The sequence below is a fragment of the Salmo salar genome, chromosome ssa13 (assembly GCF_905237065.1).
Source record: "Salmo salar chromosome ssa13, Ssal_v3.1, whole genome shotgun sequence".
NCBI lineage: Eukaryota > Metazoa > Chordata > Actinopteri > Salmoniformes > Salmonidae > Salmo > Salmo salar.
Window position 1 is genome coordinate 78,471,471 of NC_059454.1, and position 12,617 is coordinate 78,484,087.

General features: G+C 41.4%; 1 long non-coding RNA gene across 1 annotated transcript in view; it reads left to right on the forward strand.

The window, feature by feature from the left end:
- LOC106567965 (uncharacterized) overlaps positions 1-12,039 on the forward strand; it is a 47,040-nt gene extending 35,001 nt beyond the window's left edge. The window contains exon 4 of the long non-coding RNA XR_001320207.2: positions 1,533-12,039. This is a non-coding gene — a long non-coding RNA (uncharacterized lncRNA). The remainder of the gene's footprint in view (positions 1-1,532) is intronic.
- The last annotated feature ends 578 nt before the right edge of the window (positions 12,040-12,617 follow it).

Genomic DNA, 12,617 nt, shown 5'->3' on the forward strand with positions numbered 1-12,617 from the left:
CACATTGTGAATGGTATTGGAACTGACTCTGTATAAAGCTTCTTACTTTCTTGTGTTCTTCTTATTTTTATTTCCTTTGTGTTTTTGTTCTACCTTATGTTATTTTTAGTGCTACATTCAGTACGGTTACATGCACACAATAATGTGATAATTGTGGATAGTCAGATTAGTATAATAATTTGATTAAAACGTTTACATGTTTTGCAAGAAGAATGTTTCTCTAATAATCCTTTTTACATGGACACGCGTGAAATCAGGCTACTTCATGCCACTCTGTTAAATTCCCGAAAATCGCCAATCAAAACGATCGTTCTACCACAGCAACCATTTTGGGGAAGCGTATTTGATTCTGAGTTGGGACATATAAAGGTTGTATGTGAAAACGACTTCTAAGACGCGTACATTCAGTTGTTCCGAACTCACTTCACTCGCACTAAAGAGGGAGGCTCGCTTGGCTGCTGCTAGCACATGCCAAGATCAAATGTATTTATTTTATTGAACTTTTATCAAATACACCACTGGAATGCCGTTTAAGGTGTTACATGTCCTAATAATTTGAAAGATTGGTCAGAAAAACAGGTGCATGCTTACTTCAATTTTGACCTTACACCGATTAAAATAAGCATAGTAAGGCGTTTACATGCCCATTGTATAATCTACCTACTGCCGTAATCAGTTTAATACCGAATTATGACTGTGCATGTAAACCTACTAATTTATATTGATTACTGCATTGTTGCAGTTTGCAAGAAAGGCATTTCACTGTACTTGTGCACGTGACATAAATCTTGAAAGTTAAAGTAGAACATACTGTACAGTATTTCACAGTGGAAGACTGTCTTGCTGCCTGTGGTTTTCTCCAGCTCCATAGTAACCTATGTGGTGACCTGTGTGTTGTCAAAGCAGACAATCAACAAGGTGAACATTATAGGAGCCGCACGTACAGTCACCCATTATTCACAGGATACTGTATAAGCCCCACATTCAGCATTGTTCTGTCATAGATTTGTTACTTACATAATTGGTTTGCTGACAGTGATACTGAAATGGTGTGGTGAGTTTGCCACAATAAATAAAGCATTTGTGATATCTAGGTTAGTGGTGTGGGCATCGATCAATGGGATAGGCCGGGCACCACAGGATGAAGAATGACTGGACTCTGGTCCCCCCCCCTGGGTCCCAACTCCCTATGTCCATCCGCCTGTTAGACAGTCTGGAAAGGCCAGCAGCACAGTCACTGAGTGAGACAGACCTCTCACCTCATCACACCTCCTCAGCCACTCACAGGCTAAGACCCAGGGGGTTGTTGGGGACTGTTTTGTAGGACTACATGCATGGCAGGTGACAGGAATAACAGAGTGCTATATATAATTGGTGCTCTTTGTTTCCCGGCAGTGGGCACCCCAGGGGGCAGGCAGTGTGTTTAGCTGACTGTCCCTCCCGGCAGACCCATGCTGATAAGTCATTTCCAAAAAAGAAATTATCTCATCCCTTCTTCCCTCCCTCCCTCCCTTCTTTCTTCTTTGTTTAAGGCTCCCTCCTTTTTGTGAATGTGATTGAGTGTACGAGTGTGTGTGTGTGTGTGTGTGTGTGTGTGTGTGTGTGTGTCTGCCACAGATGGCTGGGGAGCAGGCAGGGTTGTGATAAACACCCTGGCTGGGTAGTACTAGGGGGATCTCCATCCAGGAGCGGGCTCCATGCCTTAGTGATGAAGTCATTGGGAAAGAGCCTGATTCAACTGGACCAGATACGGCTGACAGAGTGAGACATGGAATCAGAGGGACACGCTCTGTTTTTTTCCACCACCGTATCTTTCACTGTAATTCAACTAACGTATTGCTTCTACTATCATTAACAGTATTTTATTTGACCACATAACAGCAATTCTACAGTTTATATTACAGTGTGAACAAAATAAATGAACTGTGTGAATAAGTTATTTGAAACTTTACATTGAAATACTTTAATTGGCCCGTAAGTCAAATTAGATGGGCACCTTTTATGTGAATGGTTTAATCATTGATATTCAGAGGTGTGACAAAGACTTGCAGGTTTCAGTTTCTCAGGTCAGACAGACACAATGCCATTAACACCAAGCCTGAGTTGTGGATGTAGGCCTATCTGGTTCTACTGGCGGAAGTGTTATGTTTGATGTGAACTTGGGTTCTGATGGTCTTATGTTGTACAAGCTCTTTGTTGGTATGTTGTAACCAGTTGGATCTGGCCAGGTTAGCTACCTGAACTAGCTGTCATGTCCTGCCTATGAGTTGGAGGTGTGTGTATAGCTGTGTATGATCATGCCAATAGTGTTCACTAGTGCTTGTTGAGAGTAAAAAAGTGTGAGAGAGTATTTGTGCTTGTGTGTGTATTTTTTATTTGATTTTTATTTAACCTTTATTTAACTAGGCAAGTCAGTTAAGAACAAATTCTTATTTACAATGACGGCCTACCAAAAGGCAAAAGGCTTCCTGCGGGGACGGGGGTCTGGGATTAAAAAAAATGCATACAATATAAATATAGGACAAAACACACATCACAACAAGAGAGACAACACAACACTACATAAAGAGAGACCTAAGACAATAACATAGCAAGGCAGCAACACATGACAACACAGCATGGTAGCAGCACAAAACATGGCACAAACATTATTGGGCACAGTCAACAGCACAAAGGTCAAGAAGGTAGAGACAACATGTCTCTGTGTGTAAGAGAGCGAGAGCAAGTGTGTGTGTGCCCCTCTCCCTCCTCAGAGGTGGCAACCTGAGCTGTGTGTGTGTGTAGGGCAGCTTCAGAAGAGGCCAGGGGTCATAGGTTACCTCTGACTCATGTTCTGTGGAATTTGGTCTCAAGGAAATGAAAAAAAAATGAGTATTTTTTTTTCTTTTTTTTTCGTAACAGCAGCAGGAAATAATAGCAAATAACAAATCGGAATGTTAATGATGGTCACAAATTAACCCTTACATGTTTTGTCCTCTATGTAAGAGGAGGATGTGGTGGTGGTGGTTTGAGGAAGGAAGCAAGTCTGATTTCCCTCCAAAACCCCCCATCTATCTCCTTGTGAGATCTTAAGAGCACGGTTCAGCACTTGAGCAATTCACACCTCCCTGGCAATTTATCAATGAGCTGCTTTCCTCCTTGTTGTGACTTAGCCGTGAGTAGGCAGACAGACCTTTTTCTCAGCTAGACTGGGCACTCAAAACACTGACAGCGGCTATCTGATTTGGCACTGCTTGTTTCATACAGGCAGACATCTATATCATGATGCATTATGTACTAATCATTTCCATTCATCTAAGCGGGGCCTAGGCCCTACCCCTTACTTGTCAGCATGTGGACATGTAGGAGTAGTCCCCAGGTCTGCTGGCAGGCCTTCAGTCACAGCCTCTCGTCTCCTCCATCATTAGACAGAACACTGTTGATTTGACCGGTTGACCATCAGCGTCTGGAATATGAAGTGCTTTTTGTGTTGTTGAGGTTTTTTCAGTCATAACAAGCATTCATTGATTCATTGTGTGGGAGTAGAGTCAGTAGGCAACCTGGGAGAGAGAGAGAGAGAGTGTGTGTGTGTGTGTGTGTGTGTGTGTGTGTGTGTGTGTGTGTGTGTGTGTGTGTGTGTGTGTGTGTGTGTGTGTGTGTGTGTGTATTTCAGTGTGTGTGTGATGATACCTCTACCTCTTGTATATCTGAGTCAGTCCTCAGTTCCCACCACTGACCTGAGATAATGCAGTGAGCTAACAGGGTGAGGAGAAATAAGATGCATCCTCTGATAGATAAAGTCACCGCTTCCATGTATCTACGATATGCATCGCACAGTTTATATCACTTCATAACGTTAACAAGAGAGTAATTACAAATATCTGATCAAAAGTACACGTGCTGTATATCAATGTAAAAAAAAGTATCCACTCATTGTTTGCTGTAAAAGTGATCTGTTATTTTAGGTTAGTGATACATTACAAGTCATAAAGTCACACCCTGTGTCCTACCTGGCGTCTGCTCCCACGTTCTGTCCACAAAGCTGCTTTAGCGTGGGCTCTGTAGTCCAAACATACCACCTTATCTGGTCAATGGCACCATATATTTGCTCTCAGTGTCGCATATTGATTAAATCGAACCTTAAGTTTTCTCATAAAAACAACCTTCATTTATTTGTCTAAAATAAGTATTTTGCTAACTTTTGATCCCATATAAGTGTCCTTAATAATGAATTTAGGCCTATAGGTTATTGAAGGGTATTTTATTTAACCTTTATATAACTATCTTCAGTTTGATTCTTTTTGTTTGATGTATTTATTTAGGCACTGGTATATTGTGAGTCACTGAATGATGACCCGTCTGGTATAAAAATTATTAAATTGAGGATTTTTCATTTTTTATGAATATCAAATGCTTAAGTTTCAATCATTTAAATGATCACCAAATATGAAAATGGATATTGTGATGGTATTTTAGGTATTCGAAATTGATATCTTTTTAACCTGCGAATTATAATAGTTTTGTCTCCCGTCAGAGACATTGCAATGTTTTTTCTCCCGTCGGATTGCATCATTTTATTTATATTTAAACTCCCTTATTATGTTTCACTGAAAATATACTTAACTCATTCAATGTGAGAAATGGAATGTAGCATTCAATGTAGAATAGATTTAGAATGATCTATTAATCAGAATTGACAGAATTGATTCAAATCTATAATTTACATTTGTGATACGTTTTTGTTCAGTTGACTATAATTATGTTTGCTTGTTGTTATTTTAAGGAGAAATGTTATTTTGAAACCATTGACATTATTTTAGCTAGAATCCATAAACATCAATTATGACTGCTCTATTTTATATCCCTATTACGGAAACTAGATAAAAGCCATGTTTCTCTTTAATAGGGAAATCTTGATTTTTGTATTTGATTGTTTAGTTAATTCTAAAAGTGTCTAGATTTTTCTTGTTTGCTTTAAATTCTTTCTTTAGTCATTATATCACATAGATGTATATTTCTCCACCCACTCACACTATTAGACCCACACTGTAGGTGAATAGTAAATATATTGATGTTATAGTATTGTAAACCACATGATTTCAACAAACATGGTGGTTACTAGGTTTGATCAGTAGCTGTTGAGCAAATAGCAGGAATTTAAAGTTGACTGAATAACACTATTTTATTTGGATTTTAACTAAATACGGCTACTCCCTCTTATGATTAACGAGCCACCAAATTCTTTATGTGGTGACAAAAAGAATTGAAGAGAAAACATTTCATTTAAAAACTCACAGAGAGTAAATCTACTACAACAATGACCAGTCATCACCTTTTTCACCTTTTTCACCTTTCACAAGCATTTTAATGCATGCCTTCAGAAATCATACTTTTTCCAGATTCTACATTCTCACTGGTCCTCAACCCTGCACATTAGAGGCTGCTGCCCACTGTACATATACATTGAATTACTGGTCACTTTAACAATGTTTACATACTGTTTTACTCGTTTCATATGTATATACTGTATTCTAGTCAATGCCATCCTATTCAACTATTGCTGTATATATACTATTCTATACTATGTGTACTACAGATAGATATACTAAATATTCTATCTACATACTGTCCAAAATGTCTATACATCCTGCAATAACATCTGCAAAATATGTGTATGCAACCAATAAAATGTGATTTGATTTTAATGTAACATTTTAAATTCCTCTTCAACAAAAATACATTACAATCACTGTCTGAGCTTCTTACAAAAATACAGCACAAAATAAGGTTTTAAAGATACTCACAGGTATATAAAACAATGCAAGATTAGAAGAAACATCTAAGTCCAGAAGGTTCACAAAGCATTGGTCTGTAGAATGTTCTAGAAAGTTTGAGATAGTTCCAAAAGCTCAAAACAGGCAGATGTATGTACATAAGGACACACAGATACAGCCCTAAGGTATTAAAAGCATGTTTATGACTGTTAGGTTTGAGTTTCTGTCTACTTGTTGAGTGTTTGAGCCGGGTTCATGACTCACTATTGCTCATCGTACAGGGCATGAATTGAGCCCGCTTTTTCTCAAACCCTGACTTTCTCTCTTTGTTCTTGGCAGTTAGTTTTTAGTCAGTTGGAAATTGAATCTCATTTGATTTTGGAATGTATTTGTTTGTCTTTGAGTTAAGTTATTACTAGGATTGTTGTACTAGTTAGCATTTTGGAAGCAGTTTGGTTTCTAGGTGTGTAAAAGGTGTTTGGGATTAAAGAATTTGTAGGATGAATGGGGTAGGGGACTAAACTTTAATCCACTCTCATCTTCCTCATTTGGTCTTTAGATCCATATTTGGATCTTATTTTGGGTGTTCTTTATTGTGTCAGTTGAGCATGATCCATCTCTAGGCTTCTCTTTGTGATTTGCAGCCTTTTTTCTGTCCATTCATGAGGAGGAAATCGGTAACTCTGTGTTTGGTTCATGATTAAAAGAAACGTAACTGTTGTAAACTCATGCAAACGCTGAAGCTGATACAACTTGTTTTCTCACACAATTAGAGGGAAGGCGTGTGTACGCGTGAGCGTGTGTGTGTATGTGAGAGAACACACGGACATGTGTGTGTTCAGCATGTAGGGAATTACTGTAGTTTGAAAGAGAAAGTTATCAGTCCTATAAAGTCAACGCTATATGACCATGCCCTGCCTTTTGTGAACATACGGTTTGCACTTTGAGTTGTGTCTTGGAACATGCCACCCCCACCCCACCATTACAGAAGGAGTTGGAATGCTTTTAACAATGGTGGTAAAGGGATATAATTGACAGTGTTCTGCCACTAAAGAGTATAAGTGAAGGTCTTTAGTATGTATTTGTTCAGTGATTAATCACTAACTCCTGACTAGGGATGGGCCATTCTCTGTTCCAGAGCATTGTCTCTCTCTCTCTCTCTCTCTCTCTCTCTCTTACTCTATCTATCGCTCTGTCTCTCTCTCTCTTCCTTTCTTCTTTGTGTGTGTGGGGTGGGGGGTGTGGGTGGGTAGTAGTGTGCTTGTAGTTGGTGGCTGAATCTTGTAAAGGGTTTTCCTAATATGGGCCGTCTTACTGAGCCTTCTCCTCCTATGGCTGCTAGAGGGCAGGGCCTTCCCCCTCTCTCAGCCAGTGATGACACAGGCACGACTCACTTCCTTATTAATTGGCTGAAACCAGTTCTTACAGGAACCGCCGGTGATAAATGTGAGAGTTCTGAGAAGTCATTCATTTCTCCTCGCTCGCTGCAGCCAAGAGGAGAGGAGCAGTGCAGGGGAGTTGAACGGGTTCACGGATGTGTGGGTGCCGGAGCCGCAGTGTGTGTGTCTGTGGATTTAGAGGACAAGCCAACTTTTTCCCCTTTTCTTTCTTTAAAAAAACAACAAAACAAGCTGAAGTGCGTAGGATATGTAGCTCTCAGTACATCTTGTACTTTTCAGTGTTTAATTTTTTGGGGGTCTTTTCTGAATTCCTGTCTGTGGGGATGAGCTGTTTGAGACCGCAGTCTCTCTCTCTCTCGCGTGCACACTCTGTGTGGAAGGAGGGAAACAGGGAGAGAGGAAGGGAGGGGTAAGCAGCACTGTACAGGAGGCAGTGCAGCATGTCTCCCTTTGTTGCTGCCCTTGGCCTGGTGGTGAGTAACAATGATGTGACATGCTCTGTCCCCCCTCCCCTCTCTCTCTCTTTTTTCCCCTCCCTCTCTCCCTCTCTTTTTCCCTCAATCTGTTGGCTGTGTCGCAGTGCTGTCCCAGGGCTGGGCACCTCTCTACAGAAGCCCTTCAGGGAGTACTTGGAGGCCCAGAGGGTCAAGATGCACCACTGCACGGGAGAGGGGACCCCAGCCGTAAGTACCTCGTCCTCTACTGTACTCTATCACCTCCCTCTTATTCACCACCTCCCTCATGGAGGGGGCCTTTCTCTGAAGAATGTGTTTCCCTCGCTGTCTTTCTTTTATTCTCTCTCCACTTTTCTTTCTACTTGTCTTTGTTTTCTCTCTCTCTTTCTCACGCTCTCTTTCTCTCATTAATTTTCCATTTCAAATGTGCTTTCCTTTCAATCCCTTTTTCTTCTCTCTTTTTTTCAATATTTTATTTTCTCAGATTTGTCATCCTTCCATCTCTCCCTGACTGTCTTTCTTCTACAGTAGTGGGATGAATATCAACAGTGCAGATGATACTGTAGTCCAGCAGTAGTAATGTAATAGTACTGTACCTCAGGGCCTCGGGGCAGCGTTTAGAGTGACAGGGAGAGGGTTCGCTGGGTGCATGGCGGGCTGGGCAGGCTTAGGGGGGCTAAGAGGGGCTGGGGCTGAGGGAGAGGGGGCCAGTGTAGGGTCTGGCCGTAGCTCTGGTTGTAGTGTTACCGCTGTTATCACTTAACAGTGTTAGCAGTAGGTATGCTGAGTCATGCTCAGTCTGAGTGGATGGAAGGGTGTGTGTGAGTGGTCAGTCACTCCCCCGTGTCACAGAGTGCCCTGCCTGAACCCATTGCTAGTGCTGACTGGGGACCAGAGACCGGGGCGGGGTCCCCCCAGCCCTGCCAATGACAATCCATCAAAAAAATCAGTCTGGAACAGAAAGAGTCAGTTGTAGCTGGAGCCATATCTCTTTGATAGCTTTTTTCATTTTCTCTCCTTTCCTTTCTTTCTCTGTCTCTCGCTCTTGGTCGCTGTCTTCCTCTCTCAAAGTGATTCATTGAAAATGTTTTTATATTTCTCCCTCCTCCGAAGCTAGTGAGAGAGAAAAAAGGAAAAGAGAGACTGAGTTGCACAACGAGAGATTAAGGCTGTTTCTAGAACAATGTTCCTTTTTTCTTGTAACTTGAACCTCCTGCAGTTATAGGAGAAAAGCGAGGCAATTTAACTTTGGGAGAGTGAGGCTGCCAGTTGGGGTCACCAGGGGTGAGGGAGGAGGTTGGTGGGTTCGCTTTTACTACCACTGATCTCTGTCTCTCTGTCCTGCACATGGATGGATGTGGGAGCGGATCCCATCCCACACAGATACAACATAGGTTCTACTGTAGCGTCAGGGACCAGAGACAAGGGAGGTGGACTCCAACGAAATCAGGGTCTCGCCCTTCTATTTCTGTTCTGTTCCTCGTAGGATGAACTGGCTGTTGTGGGTCTTTGAGAAGGTGATCGTGGTCATGGTTTGTTTCTTTGTCTGCTCCATCGTCAACTCCACAGCCCAGAGCTATGCCAAGCGCCAGCAGCAGCAGAGGTACTATGAAGGCAAAACCAAGTGAAGGCGACACTGAGAGGAGAGCAGCTAGCCTAGCATACATTCTGGGCTCTCGCTCAAATAATCCCCAGCACACTTTCTGCTTCTTCCTCATTTTTCTCTCTTTACCAATAATCTCCAATGAGACGCAGACCGTCATAATCCGAAGTATGGGCGTCCATGTTATCGATTGATGGACATCCACCATGTGAAGTAACCGTTTTCTTTGTTTCTGTAGTGGTACTGAAGTTTATCCGTTTACCTTGAACTTGGACTTAATTTGTTTGTTTGCCAGGCTTTTTTATAGAGATGATGGCTCATAGTTTTTGGTTTCCTTGAGTGGTTGTTCACTATAAGGTAGGTGCTTGGCAATGTGGTGTTGTATGGATAGGACATCCATTTCATTGAGCAGCTCTACAGTGACTGTGTGGGTGGGTGAGCAGCTCTGCGAGGCCTTAAGTATTCTTGGGTCCAGCTTCCAGTACTGCAACTAATGGTCTTATCATAGAGCCAGTTTATTTACGGGATTATGTTTGGCTTGGATGGGTTTTATTTTTAAATTTTAATTTTTTGGGCTGGATGGGTTTTATTTGACTAAGGTTATATATTACTTAAGTTCCCCGAGGCCTAATCATTTTTTCCCCAGTTAATTTATTAGGAGTTTTGATTTTCGTTGGGTTTTTTTCAACTGTTGTGGTATTATGGTAAGACAAGGTATGAACATTAAACGCATACCTTGTTAATAAGCTTATGAATCCGTTTTTCAAAATTGTACTTCTACAAATCTGCTGTAGATAGATCTCAAAATAGGGAGTTAAACAACCTGATGTGTATCTGTAGGCCTACAAACATACTGCTATTGATGTCATTTGTATGCTTTAAAATTCCACAGAGCGAGCACCTTTGGCTCAGACAATATAAATTGTCAATGAATCAATCTGCTGGTCCCTTTGTCTGGAGTTATTGTTCTATTTCCAATAAGAGAGCACATGAGTCAGACCCAGGGCTCCTCAACCAACCAGATGCACTGATGGATTGAATTAGATCTCAGTGTGTGCAACTTTTGTTACTCTTCCTTATTGAGCCTTTCATTTGGATCACAAGTTGTGTTTGGTGGTATCTGTTTAGTTCATAAGATCTTTTAGGGCTTTATAAGATCTTTTGTGCCTGGTTTGAAGCTCGTGGTAAGTGTTCCCTTTGTCTTCAGTGCCTGTAAAGCTTGGACGCTCTGCAAGCTCATGTTCACCATTACTCTGGAAGGAAGGAGGAAAGGAAGGGCAGCACGTAAAAAATGATGTTATGCCATCAATGTTTCTTTTTTCTGTCTCTTAAGCTCGTTGGATAACGTCAGCTGGTTTATGATCCAAGATTCCTCTTTTTCTTAATTGCTTGTGAATTTGTTTTTTTTCTGCTCCGTTGCCCTGGTATGTTGGTTTGGGAGCTCCGGGCAGGCAGGCAGGGTGGGGAAAGAGAGCAAGCAGAGAGAGAGATCGAGTGCAGTGAAAAGCTTCTGTGGCATTACCTCGAGTGAACCCTCTTAGGAACTCGCTGCACTGCCCCAGTGACGGAGCCAGGAGACGAATCAGTCGAGTAGATTCAAAACAGAGGGGCACTGTTGAACACACAGAGCCTACCTCCCTCCGCTCTGCTGCGGCTCTGCTAATCACACCATTCAAATACAGCCTCTCTCTCTCAGGGTAAGTAATGGAAGGATTTTTTCCCTGTTCTTTCATTCTTGTTGCGTGTGTGTCTCAGGCATGTCCGTCACACTCTCGGCCTGTCAGATAGCTTATCAGACTGGTGTTGGCTGTTACATTGCAAGGCGACAACAGTCTGTAGGCTGTCTGACATTTCGGGCTCTTTCATCTGACCAGCATCCTGTTTTCTCCTTGTCCGTCTGGTGGTGGTGTTGTCATTGCTGAAGCATCGGTTCCCATTTTGAGCTGCGTTGTCTGATGTTATAGTTTCTCTGTTAGCCCCTCTGTTTGTAAAATGATGTTTGAGACACAAGTCTGTTGTTTATTTACTCTTCTATCGATGTATTCTTGATTGACTTTGTTTAAAGTGGTTATATTGCTATGCCTGTCTGTACATGAAAATGTATTGCCGTGAATGTGTCCCATTGGTGTGTGTGTCTCCATTTTTTTAACTTGTATCATTGCCTTCCTGTTAAAAGGGTGTGTGTTTCCGGGGTTTGGCTCAGTCCCCTTGATTTCCAGAGAATCAAGAAAGCACACACCTTATTGCAAACATTCTATTGTGACATACAGCCAGTGTTTTCTATGGTACACACCGTCCTCGCCTCAGATAGGTCCCTCTTCCCCTTTACACTTTCCTCTTTTCTCTCACACACTTCTTTCCAGTTTCCACTATTGCTCAATAGCTGCATTTGTTTGTCAAATGTTGCATTTTATTGGTACTGTTTTTCTTGTTTTTGCTTCAGGGTTTGTATTTACAATTGTAGAAAAAGCTGAAATCATGGCTTGACCATTAGATGTTCTTTCTGTGGTCATAAATTCGCAGAGCCAAGATGACTTACCTTTTGAGAAATTACTTTTGTTTTTCTGGAATATGGGGGAAACTTTTTCCTGGTTATAAAAGCAAAATCCTTGGATAACATTGGAATGGTCCCGCTGGCTCAGGGAGTATGTTTTCCTTGGCAGTTTCAGAACGTCCTGTTCCATAAGGGAGCCCCCTTTTTTTTGGTGTCTGTGTGTGTGTGTACGTTTCTATGTGTAAATGTCTGTGTAATGGTGGGTGTCTGTTTTTCAATGTATGTATATACTGTTTTAGTTGTTTTCTCTTTTAATAAAGTGAACTGAAATAAAGTCGCTGGGTTTTGTTCATTATTTTTTAAATCGTGTGATATGCAGTGACTGTGACCACAACCCAGTAGTACTGACCCTAGAGTTCCACAGAGACATTCACATATCAGCCTTTGGGAGGGACAGGAAGGACATTGACTCGTTTTCTCTCACATTTCATCCTCTTATGTTTCACATTTAATGGTTATCACATTACAGACTCTCACCCTTCAACATTTACATCATATTACTTTCAGACTGCAAATCAAGTCAGCCGTGTCAGGTTCAGTAACCAATGTGTTTCATAATGGTTTACGGAAAATCACTATTGGGTTACAGTTATGGATTATTTATGTCTGAATGATGGACTTTCCTAGAATATTCCTCATTACCATCATATCATGTTTTTATAGATACTGTAGAAGGCTCATCAGCCTTCATATGGGTTCAGACACATAAATTAGTCCTAGGGTGGCTCTAGATGTATAAGAAATGAGTTCACAGTCTCCTCAAACGTTTGCAGGTATGCTCTCTATTTGACCATTTCTGTTTCTAATGGAGAAGACAACAGCAGGCAATTCACAGTACAGTAGTGAGTAGTT